General features: G+C 36.6%; 1 protein-coding gene across 3 annotated transcripts in view; it reads right to left on the reverse strand.

Moving 5' to 3' along the window:
* Nucleotides 1-3,435, reverse strand: part of LOC134207529 (uncharacterized) — a 159,637-nt gene extending 156,202 nt beyond the window's left edge. The window contains exons 1-2 of one of the 3 annotated variants that reach the window (XM_062683233.1): nucleotides 3,262-3,435; nucleotides 1,470-2,056 (exon numbers count right to left, since the gene is read on the reverse strand). The gene's annotated coding sequence lies outside the window, so the exon portion shown is untranslated. Of the gene's footprint in view, nucleotides 1-1,469; nucleotides 2,057-2,957 lie in introns of all 3 variants that reach the window. The other 2 variants (XM_062683230.1, XM_062683232.1) reach the window with 2 other exon arrangements.
* Nucleotides 3,436-20,699: the final 17,264 nt, after the last annotated feature.

Below are 20,699 nucleotides of genomic sequence, written 5' to 3' on the forward strand. Positions count from 1 at the left end.
CCATGGACCGAGCCGAATGGAGAAGACTCTTATATACCGCACAGGCCACTTCGGCCTTAGTCTGAATAAATAAATAATAATCAGGGAAAATGTTCGTTTTGGTGGGTCACGTGTCCCATCGTGCCCTAGCTTAGCTCCGCCAGTGATAACTGGATGTTCAGGGAATAGTCACACTTGACCTTCGATATTTTCCTGTAAATCCAATATCCTGCTGAACTAGTTTACTGAAGGTAGTGAGGACCTTGCTCTCTTCTGTGAGAGTGAAGAATTTAAAAATTTAAAAATTCGCACAAATAAAGAAAAAAAATTCTTCTGTGATTTTACACAGAAAATCTAAAACGCTGGGCATATAAGTTATGACCCATCCGTCCCTAAAGGGTTAAAGGAATTTCAGAGCGAATTTCATGGGAAGAACCTCAAAGATGATGATCGACAACGACCACACAAAACTTCAACAAAACGGAAGCTCGTATCTAACCAGCTGCTATTCACGCAAAGAGCCAGCGAAAAGTGAAATGAAACTTTTATAAACTAATTATTCACATCACCACACATACAATTTAATGTGTGTATAAATAATGCCCTCCCATCAATCTATCCATACAACCAGCCATCCATCCATCCATCCATCCGTCTACTGACACTGTCCACGGCGCGTTCGCACCCGTCTGCTCACCTGATCCGGATCGCACATCCCCTCCCGCCGCAGTCTCCGGTGCGGTGGTGATTCAGTTCATTCACGGCACACGCGGTCCGGCGGTGGCGGATTCCAACCATAGGAAGAAAACAAACGGGTTCCACTATCTCCATCTCTTCCACCATTTGCCATAAAACTGATGGCAAAGGTGCAGGATGGCCAGTCGACACCGACTAGGCAAGACATCGTCTATCTCTCCTCGCCTCGGTCGACCCGAACGGTCAAACTGGACCGATAGACTTTTTCGATGGGCCTTTGAACCGAGGTTTGCAGAATAATAGCTTGCAAATGTTGCGTCGTATTAAACCAACATTTAGAAAAAATGTCAAACTGACATGACGTTCCCACAAATTTATTCTTATGTTCGGGAATATCCCGTAAAAATTCGATATTTCGGATAGTATGTTTTCTGAGGAAATTCGGTAAAATGTAAGTTCGGTAGAATTTTCTTCTTTTTTTCTATGATTTTTCATACTTTAGATAAAATTGTCACCAAAGAGTGCTTAAAACTGATTTTGAATTTCCTTTTTTCCATATACAATCTCAATCTATTCATATTTTCATAAATATCAACACCAGTTAAATAATTCGAACAACTTCGATAGTTATTGAGATAATAAAAACTTCTAAAAGCATTCTTTCTAGGGAAAATAATCTGTTGCCTGTTTAACTAATTTGTCATGGTAACTACAAATAATAAGCCATAATCATGCATAAATAACTACTGAAACGTTTTACATTAACATCAAATGTAATCTGTGAAATCTTTTACCTGTAATAAGCAACCACCAAACGTTTGAAGTAATTTCCCTTGCTAATAACGTTCACAGGGACACCGTGTCTTTTCTTCCTCCACACTGCGGACGACAACCGTTTTCGCTACCAAAAACTCTTCATCCCACCACCAACGAGGTCGGCGACAGCGACCGTATCATCATAGTCCGGCTTGCCCGGATCACACACTCCACATCGCCACCGGTCCCCGCAACCTTCGTATATCCAACTATGTCTTCGTCACAGCAACTTTACCTTCTTCGCTATTCTCTGTCGACGAAGCAACAACAAAAAAACACGTCTTTCCATCAACATCCCCAACTACAGTCTTCTCGCTAGTTTTGGACTTCGCACTACTTGAAAAGATCAACGTTTTCACTTGTTTTTTTTTCTTGCCTTTCTCACTACTCCTTGTTCAAACATTAAGTTTTGCTCTTATGCTTTGACCACACCGCGCCTGATACTCACTAGCCGTCGTCATCGTCTTGATCATTGCCGGACGATTTAAACTTCAACTTCACACAAGACACTCTTTTGTTCGAGGGCTTGTCTCTTTTGCATGCTTTTTACTGCATTTCCCTTCGACTGCCGAAATTGGACAAAAGAGAAAAAACGACTTACAGATAATTAACGTCCCAACCCACGGTCCGGACCAACGGTCGATCCAACAGAACACCGATGTAGCCAAGTTGCCCAAAGTATAGGGATCCTCGTTTCACGCTGCGCCGTGGTGCATCAACCCCGAACCGAATAAACATTATTATTCGCAGAAGGTCCCAAATGTCATTGGACTCACTTCGCCCAGCCAGTCCACCGCGTTTGTTCACCATCCATGGGGTCGTTGAGATCGTTGCCAGCGCAGCGCTAACGCGGAGATCCCCAAAACGTTTATCTCGTTCACATTCTGCTGCGGGGCAGTTCCTGCTATACGTGCCCAAATCAATTGAACCGTGAACTGGCTCGTTTGATCGATTTGTGTTCAGAGAACACAAAGATTTTGCACACTCCAGCAAATCCGATCAGCTAAAAGTCAAACGATAACACGGGTCCACGGAATTTAAAACTTTTAGCAACCCAAAAGGCAAAATACAAATTAAAGAAAGTCGTATTTCATGGTAAAGTTTTTATTTTTGTTTTGGTAAATAAAATATAGTTTAGAAAGAATAAATCACGCAAATTCAGAGAAATTTCCTACTGGAAATTCATGAAAACATCACGCTCTTGAAGTCCTTACTCAGGAGGAGAGCAGCATCTTTGTTTTGTAACATATGTCTCTACCAATTATCAAACTACCTACTTTAAAAAAAAACACGATTTGAGTTTGTTCTAAGAATAACTTCCAATGTATACAAAATTTATATTTTTTTTCTGGCACATTCACCGCAGAATACTAATTCAAATGATGAAGTAAATTATTTTTTTAAAATTATTTTGTAAACTAGTGTTGCAAAAACAATCATCCGTGAATACAACAAGCAATACGTACTATACAACAACTCTCTTTCACTTAGATCACAGCAGCGCTCTGTTTATCGATGTCGTCGTTCATTAGGTAGACACTCTCTCGTCTATTGCCAATATAAAAACACTGCTATATCCATTCCGTATAGTGTGCACTGCTGGCTCGCCCCGGATCAGCGGATTATTGCAAATCCATCTGCTACCAAGCATGAAGCCTCTGCGCTGTCTTGGCCTTTCGTTTGTCACCGTCGCGTCCCGGAGAGAATGCCGTCACAGCTGGTCTGGCCAGGCACTAGCTGCACTGCAGCAGGTTTGCTTCTTCCACTCACTTCGCTTCGCTCCTAAATTCTACACCGCAGAATTAGCACCCCTCACTGACTTTCCAGGTGAGAAGCACCACCCCGCACCACTACTGTTCGATAAACCCCGCGATCAACGATCCAGCGATCCTATCGAGACCGAACCGACCGAACTCGACGACGTAGGAGATCGTACTGAAAGGTAGCACCGTCCGGTTCGGTGGACCAACGGTGCACCACCGACGGCGATCCAACTGCTGCAGCGATGAGTGACTGGGCTGTACGATCGACGGCGACGTCGGTGACTTCAATGCTCCGAAGCTATGCTGGGGGAGCAAACGACGAACCCGTCGAGACGGCAGTCTCTCTCACCTGCTGCTGCGGCGAGGGCGGACGTCGCGACGACGCGACGGTCGTATGGCCCGAGTGTAGAAAGGCTTTCTGTCCTACTTGAGTTAAGTGCATATGTGCGCTGAGCTGGTTTTAGGGTAACTCAAAATATGCAAAGCAAAATCATTAGCAATTCGAGGAAGAGTTGCCGTTTTTGTATTTTCTTTTAGAGAATTTGTAGCAAATAGAAAATGTGACATAAATCATAAATTTAGAGATGACAGCAAGCTATGATTATTATTATTATTTTTATTTTCTATCAACGTGATTTTTAAGTTTTACACAAAGTTCATCACTGAAAGCTAGGATTACTGCTTCGGACTTTATCTCATAGCTCCTATAATAATCCCATAAAAACAAAGCAATGAAAATAAATGTTTTTGTTCTCAATTTTTTCCAATTCTTTCTTCAACTGTAAGCACGCATGTCCGCAAAAAGAAGCGACGAAATTGGTGATGTATTTCTTTGTTTTGCGATGAGATTAATATACTTATGTTCGTTAGATGGAAAACGGAACAGTTTCCCTATATGCCAACCCTGCAAGTAGAGGCAAATCTTCAAAATCAAGGGAAACTTATCTCCTTTTCCTAATTCCAATGCGCGTTTTTCGCATAGATTATCTGCACATCATTTATTTTGAAAGGAATCCCAAAGGTCTTTAATTTGCAGTTAATATTCTCGTTCATGAGTTATGAGTTATGAGTCAAAAAATCAATAAGTTAATATTCTCATGCTGGGGTCTCCAGTAGCCTTGCGAGCAATGGCGTATGATTGCCAATCCAGAGATGGCTAGTTCGATTCTCGGTCCGAATACTAAGAATACTAAGTTGAAAAGCAGGCCAAGTTCCAGTTGGAATGTAGAACCATTGAAGAAAAAGATTCACATAAAGGGTTTCTCACCCCATTCTCGGCATAGAATGCGTAGAGCTGCATTGCTTTATCGACATTCCTTGTAAGAAGCAGCCTCACCTGAATGTTTTTGGCCTTGTTTTAGGCCATTCAATCTTCCAAAGGGTTTATCATCTGTTTTAAAATAAGTAATCCTTGCTCTCCATAGTTTGGAAACACTCTAAAGCAGACCCCAGACGACAGAAAAAGTTTGACAAACTCATAATTATTGAAGAAAAAGATTGATGGTGTGAGTGCGAACAGAAAATATTGGGGGGAAATCAGAAAAATTTGATATTCTTTTCAATATTTCTCATCTCCCCCGCAGTTTTCCCACAGAAGTCGATGACGGTTGAGTGTGTGCGTGTTTTGAGCGTCATACCGTTATTTGATATTATTAGTTCATAGTAAAACAATTTTCATATTAGTTCAAGTGAAAAATGATTTTTTCTTCAGCTGCGGCCATGCCGGCTAATCAGTAAAAATATTGAAGAAAAGTTTGATGAAAAGTTTGACGAGAAAAGTATTGTCAATATATCTCTCGTCTGAGGTCTGCTTAAGTGATATTAAGTATCGAGCGAGGGTCTAAGTGCTGCAGTCATAGTGATTGTTTTTCCGGCATACTATCCTAACATACAAGTTTCCTCGGCATATTCTTCAAAACGGGTTCAAAACGGGTCTCAATCTTTCGAAATGAGGAATGTTTGCGCGTCAAAATATTAGAAATTTTTGTTATGAATTTGAGTTATCACTGTGTTAAGTTTGTTGGCTGTGCTGAATCCACTGGACCAAAATTGAACAAATGTTTAGAGAAATTGCTGATTCAGGATAGATTATCAAAAGAAAAATTAGGGCAAGGAAGATTTTTGGTAGCGTACACCAGGATCCACACCCTGAAGATGATTTGGATCGATGCTGAAAAAAAGGCGGAAGTATTTTCTTGGACAATCGATTGGAAATATTGTTCAAAAAAAAAAAAATTTTGAAACCTTGTAATTTACATATGTGCCTTTAAACCTCACACCCAAACGGCGATTGTTAGATTATTTTTAGGAGCCTATGAGGACCTGAACATATGCGATGGTGCTAGATTCTTATACAAGTATTGTATGAGACCTTACAATTTTGCAAGCTTTTTCTTGTACTGGTTTTGGTAGGTTCTTGCACGGTATTGGTAGAGGGTCTTACAGTCGCTGGTTGGGTGCAGAAGTAGAATAGACGGTGAACTGAAAACGATCTGAATTCAAGAGTCGGAATACGTGTCTGTGGGGATACAACAAATTGTTGAAAGTTGGCCTTTCCAAGTTATAATATTTCGAATACTCGTAAATTATCAATAATTTATTCTATATATTTATCTAAACTAATTCATTCAATTAATTAATTTTCATTGTCTTATAACTCAATATCTCCAATAATTTATTTTTCCTTTCCTTTTCCTTTTCCTTACCTTTTCCTTTCCTTTTCCTTTCCTTTTCCTTTACTTTTCCTTTCCTTTTCCTTTCCTTTTCCTTTCCTTTTCCTTTCCTTTTCCTTTCCCTTTCCTTTTCCTTTCCTTTTCCTTTCCTTTTCCTTTCCTTTTCCTTTCCTTTTCCTTTCCTTTTCCTTTCCTTTTCCTTTCCTTTTCCTTTCCTTTTCCTTTTCCTTTCCTTTTCCTTTCCTTTTCCTTTCCTTTTCTTTTCCTTTCCTTTTCCTTTCCTTTTCCTTTCCTTTTCCTTTCCTTTTCCTTTCCTTTTCCTTTCCTTTCCTTTTCCTTTTCCTTTCCTTTTCCTTTCCTTTTCCTTTCCTTTTCCTTTCCTTTTCCTTTCCTTTTCCTTTCCTTTTCCTTTCCTTTTCCTTTCCTTTTCCTTTCCTTTTCCTTTCCTTTTCCTTTCCTTTTCCTTTCCTTTTCCTTTCCTTTTCCTTTCCTTTTCCTTTCCTTTTCCTTTCCTTTTCCTTTCCTTTTCCTTTCCTTTTCCTTTCCTTTTCCTTTCCTTTTCCTTTCCTTTTCCTTTCCTTTTCCTTTCCTTTTCCTTTCCTTTTCCTTTCCTTTTCCTTTCCTTTTCCTTTCTTTTTCCTTTCCCTTCAATTTCCATTCATTTTCCCTTCATTTCCTTTTTATTTTCCTTTTATTTTCTTTTATTTTTACATCATTTTCCTTTCACCTATTTTCCTTTCAATTTCCTTTTATTTACTTTCCGTTTTCCTTTCATTTTCCTTTCATTTTCCTTTCATTTTCCTTTCATTTTCCTTTCATTTTCCTTTCATTTTCCTTTTATTTTCCTTTCATTTTCTTTTTATTTTCCTATCATTTTCTTTTCATTTTCACATCATTTTCTTTTCCTTTTCCTTCAATTTTCCTTTCATTTTACTTTCATTTTCCTTTTATTTTATTTTCGTTTTCTTTAAATTTTCCTTTCATTTTGCTTTGATTTTCCTTTCATTGTCCTTTCAATTTCCTTTCATTGTCCTTTCATTGTTTTTTCATTTTCCTTTCATTTTCCGTTCATTTTCCTTTCATTTTCCTGTCTATTGCCTTTCATTTTCCTTTCATTTTACTTTCGTATTCCTTTTATTTCCCTTTAATCTTCCTTTTATTTTCCTTTTATTTTCCTTTCATTTTCTTTTCATTTTCCTTTCATTTTCCTTTCATTTTCGCAGTATTTTTCTTTCTTTTAATTTCATTTTCCTTTCATTTTCCTTCCGTTTTCCTTTTATTTTCTCTTCATTTTCCTTTCGTTTTCCTTTTATTTTCCTTTTATTTTCCTTTAATTTTCCTTTCATTTTCCTTCAATTTTCCTTTCATTTTCCTTTCATTTTTTATTCAATTTCCTTTCATTTTCCTTTTATTTTCCTTTTGCATTCCTTTTATTTCCCTTTAATCTTCCTTTAATTTTCCTTTTATTTTCCTTTCATTTCTTTAGAATTTTCTTTCATTTTCTTTTCATTTTCGCAGCATTTTTTTTTTAATTTCATTTTCCTTCCATTTTCCTTTCGTTTTCCTTTTATTTTCCTTTCATTTTCCTTTCATTTTCCTTTCGTTTTCCCTTTATTTTCCTTTCCTTTCCCTTCCACCATTTTCCTTTCATTTTCCTTTCACTTCCACATCATTTTCCTTTCAATTTCCTTTTATTTGCTTTCCGTTTTCCTTTCATTTTGCTTTCATTTTACTTTGATTTTCCCTTCATTTTACTTTGATTTTCCTTACAGTTTTCTTTCATTTTCCTTTTATTTTCCCTCCTTTTTTCTTCATTTCGTTTCATTTTCCACTTATTTTCCACTCATTTTCCTTTAATTTCCTTTTATTCATCCTTTCAATTTCCTTTTATTTTATTTTCGTTTTCTTTTAATTTTCCTTTCATTTTACTCTGATTTTCCTTTCATTGTCCTTTCAATTTCCTTTCATTGTCATTTCATTTTCCTTTCATTTTCCTTTCATTTTCCTTTCATTTTCCTTTCATTTTCCTTTCATTTTCCTTTCATTTTCCTTTCATTTTCCTTTCATTTTCCTTTCATTTTCCTTTCATTTTCCTTTCGATTTCCTTTATTTTCCTTTCATTTTCCTTTCGTTTTCCTTTTATTTTCCTTTCATCTTCCTTTCATTTTCCTTTCATTTCCTTTCATTTCCTTTGAATTTTCTTTCATTTTCTTTTCATTTTCGCAACATTTCTTTTAATTTAATTTTCCTTCCATTTTCCTTCTATTTTCCTTTCATTTTCCTTCCATTTTCCTTTCATTTTCCTTTCATTTTCCTTTCATTTTCCATTCACTTCCACATCATTTTCCTTTCAATTTCCTTTTATTTGCTTTCCGTTTCATTTTCCTTTCATTTTACTTTGATTTTCCTTACAGTTATTTTTTTCATTTTCCTTTTATTTTCCCTCCTTTTTTCTTCATTTCGTTTCATTTTCCACTTATTTTCCACTCATTTTCCTTTAATTTACCTTTCATTTTCTTTTCCTTTTCCTTCAATTTTCCTTTCATTTTACTTTCATTTTCCTTTCACTTTCACATCATTTTCCTTTCAATTTCCTTTTATTTTATTTTCGTTCTCTTTTAATTTTCCTTTCATTTTACTCTGATTTTCCTTTCATTGTCCTTTCAATTTTCTTTCTTTGTCCATTCATTGTCCTTTCCTTTCATTTTCCTTTCATTTTTCTTTCATTTTCCTTTCATTTTCCGTTAATTTTCTTTTCATTTTCCTGTCTATTTCTTTTCATTTTCCTTTCATTTCCCTTTCGTTTTCCCTTTATTTCCCTTTAATCTTCCTTTTATTTTCCTTTTATTTTCCTTTCATTTCTTTTGAATTTTCTATTCATTTTCGCAGTATTTTTCTTTCTTTTAATTTCATTTTCCTTCCATTTTCCTTTCGTTTTCCTTTTATTTTCCTTTTATTTTCCTTTCATTTTCCATTCATTTTCCTTTTATTTTCCTTTCATTTTCATCTCATTTTCCTTTCATTTTCCTTTCATTTTCCCTTCATTTTCCTTTCAAATTCCTTTCATTTTCCTTTCATTTTCCTTCCATTTTCCTTTCATTTTCCTTTCATTTTCCTTTCATTTTCCTTTCATTTTCCTTTCATTTTCCTTTCATTTTCCTTTTATTTTCCTTTCATTTTCCTTTCATTTTCCTTTCATTTTCCTTTCATTTTCCTTTCATTTTCCTTTCATTTTCCTTTCATTTTCCTTTCATTTTCCTTTCATTTTCCTTTCATTTTCCTTTCATTTTCCTTTCATTTTCCTTTCATTTTCCTTTCATTTTCCTTTCATTTTCCTTTCATTTTCCTTTCATTTTCCTTTCATTTTCCTTTCATTTTCTTTTTATTTTCCTTTCATTTTCCTTTCATTTTACTTTCATTTTCCTTTTGTTTTCATTTAATTTTTCTTTCATTTTCCTTTCATTTTCCTTTCATTTCCCTTTCATTTTCATTTCATTTTCATCTCCTTTTCCTTTCATTTTCCTTTCATTTTCCTTTCATTTTCCTTTCATTTTCCTTTCATTTTCCTTTCATTTTCCTTTCATTTTCCTTTCATTTTCCCTTCATTTTCCTTTCATTTTCCTTTCATTTTTCTTTCATTTTCCTTTCATTTTCCTTTCATTTTCCTTTCATTTTCCTTTCATTTTCCTTTCATTTTCCCTTCATTTTCCTTTCATTTTCCTTTCATTTTCCTTTCATTTTTCTTTTATTTTCCTTTCATTTTCCTTCCATTTTCCTTTCATTTTCCTTTCATTTTCCTTTCATTTTCCTTCCATTTTCCTTTCATTTTCCTCTCCATTCCCTTTCAATTCCTTTCATTTTCCTTTCATTTTCCTTTCATTTTCCTTTCATTTTCCTTTCATTTTCCTTTCATTTTCCTTTCATTTTCCTTTCATTTTCCTTTCATTTTCCTTTCATTTTCCTTTCATTTTCCTTTCATTTTCCTTTCATTTTCCATTCATTTTCCTTTCATTTTCCTTCCATTATTCTTTCATTTTCTTTTCATTTTCCTTTCATTTTTATTTCATTTTCCTTTTATTTTCCTTTCATTTTCCTTTCATTTTTCTTTTATTTTCCTTTTATTTTCCTTTTATTTTCCTTTTATTTTCCTTTTATTTTCCTTTTATTTTCCTTTCATTTTCTTTTTATTTTCCTTTCATTTTCCTTTCATTTTCCTTTCATTTTCCTTTCATTTTCCTTTCATTTTCCTTTCATTTTCCTTTCCTTTTCCTTCAATTTTCCTTTCATTTTACTTTCATTTTCCTTTCACTTTCACATCATTTTCCTTTCAATTTCCTTTTATTTTATTTTTATTACTCTGATTTTCCTTTCATTGTCCTTTCAATTTCCTTTCAATTTCCTTTCTTTGTACTTTCATTGTCCTTTCATTTTCCTTTCATTTTCCATTCGTATTCCCTTTATTTCCCTTCAATCTTCCTTTTATTTTCCTTTTATTTTCCTTTCATTTCTTTTGAATTTTCTTTTCATTTTCTCAGTATTTTTCTTTCTTTTAATTTCATTTTCCTTCCATTTTCCTTTCGTTTTCCTTTTATTTTCCTTTTATTTTCCTTTTATTTTTCTTTCATTTTCCTTTCATTTTCCTTTCATTATTCTTTCATTTTTCTTTCAATTTACTTTCATTTTTCTTTCAATTTTATTTCATTTTCCCTTCATTTTCCTCACCATTTCCCGGATAAAATTAACATTAACTTGTATGACATAACCCATTGAAATACAATAGATTGTGTGGTAAGCAATACAAACAATTGTACGCTTATTGTAAAATTTTCATGGTTGTAAACGATCTTTATTGTACTTACATTAAAAGTACAGTATATTTAAATGTTACACATACATTCTATTATATTTTTATTGTTCGCTTATGTTTAGTATTGCTCATCCAAAAACTGAACAAATTATAAAAGTATTCTGTCTGGATGATCAGGAAATCCGCCTCGATCCGTCCTTGAAAAAAATAATATGATTTTGGAATATTTCATTGATTTATTATATTGATGAAATTACAATTGAAAACAATAAAACAACAATAGCTTTGTTTACTAAATGAAACAAAAAATTATCCCGTTTCTCAAGTATATATTTTTATATTTGCAGGTCTAGAAATGTTCTGTAATGAAAATTTGAATTAAAAAAATTAAAGGGAACCAAAACTTTTGCTTATCATTTCACTCGGAGAATGGATGGATTCATTTGAGCGTGTACAGTTTTGTTTATGATTAGTAGAAAGACAAAAAAATAATGAAACTATATGGTGCGAGGCGGCAATGTCCCAGTGGGGAATGTAATGCCAATGAAGAAGAAGTAGAAGGTGCAGGAAGTGTCCTTTTTATTACTGTTTCTGGTGCTGGGCAGGCGGTAAATCACTGGCTTCTGAAGCGAGGTAAATATTTGAAGTGTTATACAACAAAAGTTCAATGTATAGTCGCAGTTCGCTGCTTGGGTCACAACCTCGACCCAACTAACGAATTCTGTTTTTTAGTTAGTTGGGTCAACTGACACCAATTTGAACTTGTGCATTCCAATTTAAATATCACAAATGATGTCCAATGACGTTAAAACCCATTTTCGGCATTTGCATTGAATTTTGATGTATGAACCAGCGGAGGCCAAAATGACCCATGTATTAAAAGCCCAACCAGCGAATCACGACTGTAATGCACACAGTGGTTCATCCCGATCAACAAAATGATAAAATACTGCTGCTCGCTGCCTTCACTGATTCAAGACTGTCCAGTGACTATCATTGGCCAATCTCACCAACGGAAGATATTTTTTCTTTTCTTCTCGACGTACATTTTTTATAAAACTGACATTCTTTTATAATTTACATTTTCATAGGTTTTTATCTATATTCAACTATAACTTGATCCACCTATATATAGCGGACTGCGTCATCGCCGACTTTCAGCGTTTATGCACCCGTGTCCAAGTAACAGCAAAGCAAGTTAAAATGAGTAAAAATTAAGTTTGAACTTAATTAAAGTTAATTTGAAAATAAAATAATTTGTAAAACAATTAACTGTATTGTATTTTTGTTGTAATATTGGAGTATAATATATGCTAAATCCTGTTGTTTTTCTACTGTAAAACAATAGAAAAAGTAATTGAAAACATTTAGAACACAACGTTTTCTATTGTTTTGTCGCTCGAAATCATCCCATTGAAGAACCGTAAAATCAATTGTTTTGCTCCGAATTTTGTATGGAAAATTTTCGATTTTTTTATTGTAAAGATACATAACAACCCCCCTTTTTTATTGTAAAAGTCCCATTTACCATTTATTTTATCGTGGAAAACCATTATTTCTCATGTGATTTTATTGTCTAAATTCCAATATATTCAATGGTAAAAAATATGTTTTAAATGGTGGTGTAACAATAAAATTTATAATATTTTAATGATATTTTTTATCCGGGTTATCTTCAATTCCTTTCATTTTCCTTTCATTTTCCTTCCATTTTCCTTTCATTTTCCTTTCATTTTCCGTTCATTTTCTTTTCATTTTCCTTTCAATTTTCTTTAAATTTCCATTCATTTTCCTTTCATTTTCCTTTCATTTTCCTTTTATTTTCCTTTCATTTTCTTTTCATTTTCTTTTCATTTTCACTTTCATTTTCCCTTCATTTTCCTTTCATTTACCTTTCTTTTTCCTACCATATCAACATAATGTTCCTTTAATTTTCATTTTATTTGTCTTTTATTTGCTTTCCATTTTCCTTTCATTTTTCTTTTATTTTCCTTTTGTTTTTTTTTTCATTTTCCTCTCATTTTCATTTAATTTTTCTTCCATTTTCTTTCTATTTTCCTTCAATTTTCTTTCATTTTCCTTTTACTTCCCTTTCATTCTTCTTCAATTTTCCTTCCATTTGTCTTTCATTTTCATTTCATTTCCTTTCATTTTCCTTTTATTTTATTTTCCTTTTCATTTCATTTTCCTTTCATTTTTCTTTCTTTTTCCTGAAAAAGAGAAAGTGCCTGAGCCTTCATTTTCAACATGAAAAATTTTAAAATAGGCGTAATTGTATCTAACCTTGAAATTTGATACGGCTAATACTCTCTCTATTTAACATATTTTGTTCAACTTCGGTGTTCCAAACACCGAGGTCTTCTACCACAAACTGATATAATAAAAATAAAAATAAAAATTATTAGATTCTAGAGCATGTGCTCCACGATATATTCCTTAGAAAGTGCTCTAAATGGTGATGGTGGTATCCTTGATCTACATTGAGGTTTCCTTTGGCACGAAAGCTTTATCTAATATGCATTTTTTTACTCGTTTTAGGATCTGAAATAAGAAAAAGTTTAAAATTTAATTAACTCAATAATTAACTGTTGAATCGAAAAAACATCCCAGGCAAGGGTTCGCTCGTATAGTGGTAAAGAAACAAGATTGAGGGTTTTCATCACAGCCTGATTCATTTGCTACTAAAATGCCATTGACCGCAGAAGAGTTATTTGGTTTTCAAGATATTAAATACAAATCCAAAATACCTCCGAATAAAACAAAATCTTATGTCCCGGAAGTAAATCTATGTTTTGTAACGCTTTAACACAACAGGAAAATTTTTAATTCGTTTAATTTCATCGTGAGAAGTTATGTTATCTCATATTTTGATTTATTTTAGATCTAAACCACAAAAATTGTACGATTCAAAAGTTTTGCAATAATGCACTATCGCTGTAATAAGATTGCAAAATTTCAGTGATCAGAGGTCCAGATGATCCAAAATCATCCTAAACAGCACAACGGTGAAATTTGTTTTCGGCTATCTTGGCTTGATCCTAAACAGCAAGCTTATCCTTATTGTCTAAGAGAATAAGCTTGCAGTCAATAATAAAGCCAAACACATAAAATCTTTGCGAAATTTCTCCGCATGACCACAGGCACCATAAGGGATCATAAGTTCGAATTTCACCGAATGGCTGACTTGAGCATTCTTAACCATTTTGGAAAGACGGAACGTAGATTTGGTGCGTTATGGAGCGTCGGCCTTTTTTCGTTGGACTATGAACTTTTAGATACCTACCACAAAATGTGAACTAGTTTGAGAAAAAAGAAAGTTCAAGTTCAATTTACGAAACCTAACATGGAGCACTATCGGTAGGATTTTGCTACTTAGGGCTTTTAAAACAGACAAATAAAAAACAAGAAAAGAAGTACACGTACAATTAGCAATAAATGCTACAAAATGCTACAAATATTGATTCGAACTTGGTATCTTCATGCTCTATTTCATGATACTCACCCTTAATTTAAAAAAAAACGGATTAATAGGCGCTGTGCATTAAAAAATTACCTTTCCCATTTTCATCGATTACCATCATTTCTGTGTTTTCATTGCAATGCATACATCGAATGTATGTGGGGCTTTAGAGATTTTTTCACTTATGTTTTTTATTCGACTCCGCTTGGAAAACAATTTGGTAATTAAAACGGGTTCGGGAGAACCGAGAATGGGGCCTGCCCGCACACAGATTGGTTGGCCTGGCAATTTCGCGGGAGGAGGCCACTATACAATGGGGAGAGTTAATTTACGGATAATATTAGGGTAAATTTTGGTGAAATCACTGACCACTGACTGGCTCGGCAGACTGTTCGCAAATTCAACGGCGGCGACTCGGAACGATTATACCGTATCTGCAATAATGGACTTTATAACGGTGCTTCGATGTTTGTGCGACGACTACTTCGGGACTGATACGGGAGAAAATCTCGGTGATATCCAAACCGATGCAAGTGGACCAGGACAGATCAATTAGTACTGGGCCTGAACAAACATTTTTATGGGGATGTTGGCGCGGCCACCCGTAACCAAAGCAGGAAACGCGTTTCACATGTGCGATAATGACAGGGGAAAATTTCTTCCGAGGTCGTAAACCGGTCCATTGATGCTTTCTCATTAAAGTGACAAATCGGAAAACTCTCACTGAAGCATCATCGTTGGACATTAAGAGCCGGCAACAAAGCAATCAATTTCTCTTCGAGTCAGGCTGCGCAATTCTATCTTAAACGCTTTGAATACGAAAATGACGACAACGCACAGCTTATTTCTCAGTTCAGGTGGCTGCATTTGTGCACGCAAGGCCACTGGACCATTAAAGATCCTAAACTCTGGAAGTATACAATTTTTAAAACACCTGCTGCGCCTCTTGCCTCATCCTCAACGGTATCTCCTGTGATTGCGTTATTTTTCCGCTAGGTTAGGCACGGTTGCCTCCCAAATTCGGCACCACAACACTCTCTTTCACTACGAGTGAACCGTAGCCGTGGTGCGATGCTGATCGCGCACGCAGCATGCCGAATGCCGATCGTCGTGGGCTGGCCGTGCTGTTTCTCCCACACCTGACTGCGCCACCTAAGTTTCGCGAAGGTGAATCGCGCAACAGTTATTTATCAGTTTGATCAAAACAAACAGAGTCAACGCTATCGCCCTGAGAGGGGCCTATTCTGCAAATTGTTTGGATTGAGTTGGTTGCTTGACAGCTGTACGAAACATAGCCAATTCAAAATAATTATGGCGCAAAATGTTGGAGCTAAGAATTTAAATCTGACTTGATGATCACTTTTTATGTAAATTATTTCAAGCGAAATTTGAATATGTCAATTTTCAGAATTTTCGGCTTTCAGTCACATGAAAATGTTGATAATTTCAAATCATTGCCAACGTTTCGATCCGGGGGTTTGGATCTTCAATGATTTGATTTTATGATTTGAAATTATCAACATTTTCATGTGACTGAAAGCCGGAAATCCTGAAAATTTGAATATGTTGTTCTACATTTGCGTTAAGAATTGTAAAAGTAAAGTGAATGAAAAATCCAAAATATTCGATTCATAGAATACAGTCCACGTTGGTAAACAACGAACGGTTGCAGCATCGCATCGCATCAGTCCTTCTCCGATCTTTCTCTCGTAAGACACGTCAGATAGCGTGGTGGCAAAAATGTTAAACACTAGCTATTACACACATTCAGTGAAATTATTACGCATAACGATCGCACTCAATCGGAACGAGCAGTGATCAAGTATGCTGCATGCTGCACTATAATACAGCTTGTGGGACTTCACTTGAAGCATTTTTTTCCTCCGATGATCATACGGCGACAACTTGTACGACACGCGCATACACGCGCCTAGTAGATCTGTTTACTTATGGAAAGAAGTAGGAGGAGATATAAGATCACTCTCACTTTTATTTTGGCGACTCTTTTGAGCAACCACTTGAAAGTTCAATCACTCGTTTTGTTTTTTTTTTTTCATTTAAGGCAATAAAAAGTTGACGACGCATTTAGCGGTGGGTTTGTACTGCAAACAGCGTCGTCATCAAAAGCTATAAACAGTATAAACTCGGTGCGTAAAACATTTTGTTTTGATCACTGATTCTTAAACCCTTGCAGTGTAGTTGTAGGAGCAGTGACCAGCACCAGATTCTTGATTCCAAGCTTTCCTGGAATCCTAATATTGAGTTCAGAATTATAAAGGCGTGTACAGCTTTCGAAAACCACCTTATATCCAAATATATTCAATGGATTTACACAACAGTTGTACGACTTTTGGCTTATGGATGTCTTGTGTGGTGGCAAAAGGGTCTAAATTGGGCCATCTTCAAAGAATGTGTCTAAGGCCAATGACTGGTGCGTTCTCTTCGACTCCCACGGCTGCTCTCGAAGTTCTCTTCGACATGGCCCCACTGCGCATGCATCTTCAAACAAGAAGCTTTTTCTTGTTGTTACGGAGACACGGAGACGTTCGGACTTCTCAAAGCCAAACTCGTCCTTTAAGTTCAGAGTAAGCTTTAAGCTGAAATTATTTATTTTTATTTTTAGTTTAGGTTTTAGGATTTAATCGTTTTAGGTTACTCACAATTTTTAGTCTTCTTCTGTAGAAATTTTGGCTATCTCAGTCTTTAAAACCATTAAACGATTAGCGTTTTACTCTGCCCGACGTTTCGGCCGAGTAAAACGCTAATCGTTTAATGGTTTTAAAGACTGAGATATCGCTGTAAAAAGTGAGTAGTTTGAAGGGAGTAGTGAGATGTCATCTCACTACTCATTTCTCACTTTTAACAGTGTGAAGAGAAAAATGAAGAGTGAGAATTGAGACGTCTCTCTTCTCATTGCTAATTTCCTTCCAACCCTTTCGGTCAAACGACCCTTTCGGCCAAACGATCCATTCGGCCAAACGACCCTTTCGGCCAAACGACCCTTTCAACCAAATGACCAAATGACTTTCGGCCAAATAACCAAATGGCTTTCGGCCGAATGGGTTTCGGCGAAACGACCCTTCCCCGTCATTTACTAATGCAGTTACACAGTGGAAGCTATCCCCCCTACGCTCCAAACATGAGGGTCGTATGGGAGAGGCTGGTGAAGTCAGTAAAAATGGGTTGACTGCCATGGAGATCCCCAGAAATGCCGATGAAGATACACTGCTCACAACATTAGCAGAAGTTGAGTCTATGGTGAACACACGCCCCCTCACGTACCTACCGTTGGAAACGGCAGAGGATGAAGCGCTGACCCAAATCACTTTCTGCTTCTTAGTTCCAACGGGGTATGCCAACCAGCAAATTGGAACCATGTTAAGGTAACGCTGGATAGATTCTGCAAGAGGTGGATCAAGGAATATGTACCCTTTATTGCAGGACAGACGAAGTGGTTCGGCGAGGTGCGATCGCTACAAGTTTACGATTTAGTTATTGCTTTCGACGAAAAGGTGAGAAATAGCTGGAATCGAGGAGTCATCATTAGAGTGCACCCTGTAAAAAACGGACGAGTAAGAAGTGCAGATGTGAGAACCCCAGCAGGAATTTGTGTACGGTCGGTGACTAAGTTGGCTCTCCTGGACGTGCGTAATATTGGAGGTATGGCCGAAGTAGCTTGCAGCAATACGAGGAGGGGTACGTGCGCAACAGTTGTGGACCTCTCGGTATCGGGTAACGCACAATAAGGACGGTTGAGACTGGTTAACTGAAACTGTAACTTTTTGAAGAGGTCATGCAAATTTCAGTCAATTTGTACAATTTTCTTTGTCATTTGTGATTCCAAATTGTTAGACACACGACACACGTTGAAATTTAATAAAATAAAAGTTAGTTTTGCTTAGTTTCTATTTATAAATTACTGTCGTAAGTATTGCGAACACATTAAAATTGTACACTCACCACTCATTAAATAAATAGTTTCAAGGACACTTATTTCAACGTAAAAACTTGTTACTCGAGAACAGATTTGTGAACGAAATAGACTAGATATGGTATTGGAAACGACTGGAAATAGTTTTTATGTAGAAATTTTGGCTATCTCAGTCTTTAAAACCATTAAACGATTAGCGTTTTACTCGGCCGAAACGTCGGGCGACTTGTTACTCGAGAAAAGATTTGTGAACGAAGAAGACTAGATATGGTATTGGAAACGACTGGAAATAGTTTTATGTAGAAATTTTGGCTATCTCAGTCTTTAAAACCATTAAACGATTAGCGTTTTACGTTCACAAAACGTCGGGCGACTTGTTACTCGAGAACAGATTTGTGAACGAAGACGACTAATCGAATGGTATTTAAACGACTGGAAATAGCCAAAATTTTTAAAACTATTTCAGTCGTCTTTAAAACCATTAAACGATTAGCGTTTTACTCTGCCCGACAAATCTGTTCTCGAGTAAAACGCTAATCGATTACGTTGAAATAAGTGTCCTTGAAACTATTTATTTAATTAGTGATGAGTGTACAATTTTAATGTGTTTGCAATACTTACAACAGTAATTTATAAATAGAAACTAAGCAAACTAACTTTATTTTATTAAATTTCAACGTGTGTCGTGTGTCTAACAATTTGGAATCACAAATGACAAAGAAAATTGTACAAATTGAGTAACATTTGCATGACGTCTTCAAAAAGTTACAGTTTCAGTTAACCAGTCTCAACCGTTCTTATTGTGCGGTACCCGGTAACGAGGGTCCACAACTGTTGCGCACATACCCTCCCTGTATTGCTGCAAGTTACTTCAACCATACCTCCAATATTACGCACGTCCAGGAGAACCAACTTAGTCACCGACCGTACACAAATTATTGTTGAGTTTCTCACATCTGCATTTCTAACTCGTCCATCTTTTCCATGGTGCACTCTAACGATGACTCCTCGATTCCAGCTATTTCTCACCTTTTCGTCGAAAGCAATAACTAAATCGTAAACTTGTAGCGATCGCACCTCGCCGAACCACTTCGTCTGTCCTGCAATAAAGGGTACATATTCCTTGATCCACCTCTTGCAGAATCTATCCAGCGTTACCTTAACATGGTTCCAATTTGCTGGTTGGCATACCCCGTTGGAACTAAGAAGCAGAAAGTGATTTGGGTCAGCGCTTCATCCTCTGCCGTTTCCAACGGTAGGTACGTGAGGGGGCGTGTGTTCACCATAGACTCAACTTCTGCTAATGTTGTGAGCAGTGTATCTTCATCGGCATTTCTGGGGATCTCCATGGCAGTCAACCCATTTTTTACTGACTTCACCAGCCTTTCCCATACGACCCTCATGTTTGGAGCGTAGGGGGGGGGAGGGTTAGCTTCCACTGTGTAACTGCATTAGTAAATGACGGGGAAGGGTCATTTCGCCGAAACCCATTCGGCCGAAAGCCATTTGGTTATTTGGCCGAAAGTCATTTGGTCATTTGGTCGAAAGGGTCGTTTGGCCGAAAGGGTCGTTTGGCCGATTGGATCGTTTGGCCGAAAGGGTCGTTTGACCGAAAGGGTCGAAAGGAAATTAGCAATGAGAAGAGAGACGTCTCAATTCTCACTCTTCATTTTTTTCTTCACACTGTTAAAAGTGAGAAATGAGTAGTGAAATGACATCTCACTACTCCCTTCAAACTACTCACTTTTTACAGCGAGAAGTGATAAATGAGGAGTAAGAAGAGAGACGTCTCACTTCTCACTCCTCATTTATCACTTCTCGATGTAAAAAGTGAGTAGTGCGAAGTCGGTAGAGAGACGCCTCACTACCCACTTCGCATTACTCACTTCTCACAGTGAGGAGTGAGAAATAAGGAGAGAGAAGTGAGACGTCTTAGTTCTCTTACTTCATTTTTCTTATCTCACTGTAAAAAGTGGAAAGCGCGACGTGAGTAGTGAGACGTCTCTACTCACGTAGCTATTCGGCCAAATGACCTATTCGGCCAAATGACCTATTCGACCAAATGTCCTATTCAGCCAAATTACCCTTTTGGCAAAACGACCTTTTAAGCCAAATTACCCTTTCGGCCAAATGACCCTTTCGGCTAAATGACCCTTTCGGCCTAATGACCTTTTCGGCTTAATGACCCTTTCGGTCAAATGACCTTTTCAGCCAAATGACCCTTTTGGCTAAATGATCCTTTCGGCCAAACGACCCTTTCGGCCTAATGACCCTTTCGGCCTAATGACCCCATCGGCCAAATGACCCATTCGGTTAAATGACGCTTTCGGCCAAATGACCAGTTCGGCCAAACGACCCTTTCGGCCAAACGACCCTTCCGGCCAAATTACCCTTTCGGACAAATGACCCTTTCGGCTAAATGACCCATTCGACCAAATGACCCATTCGGCCAAAAGACCCATTCGGCCAAACGACCCTTTCGGCCAAACGACCCATTCGGCAAAACTACCCATTCGGCAAAACTATCCATTCGGCCAAACGACCCATTCGGCCAAATGACCCTTTCGGCCAAACG

Source organism: Armigeres subalbatus, chromosome 1 (assembly GCF_024139115.2).
Source record: "Armigeres subalbatus isolate Guangzhou_Male chromosome 1, GZ_Asu_2, whole genome shotgun sequence".
Lineage (NCBI taxonomy): Eukaryota > Metazoa > Arthropoda > Insecta > Diptera > Culicidae > Armigeres > Armigeres subalbatus.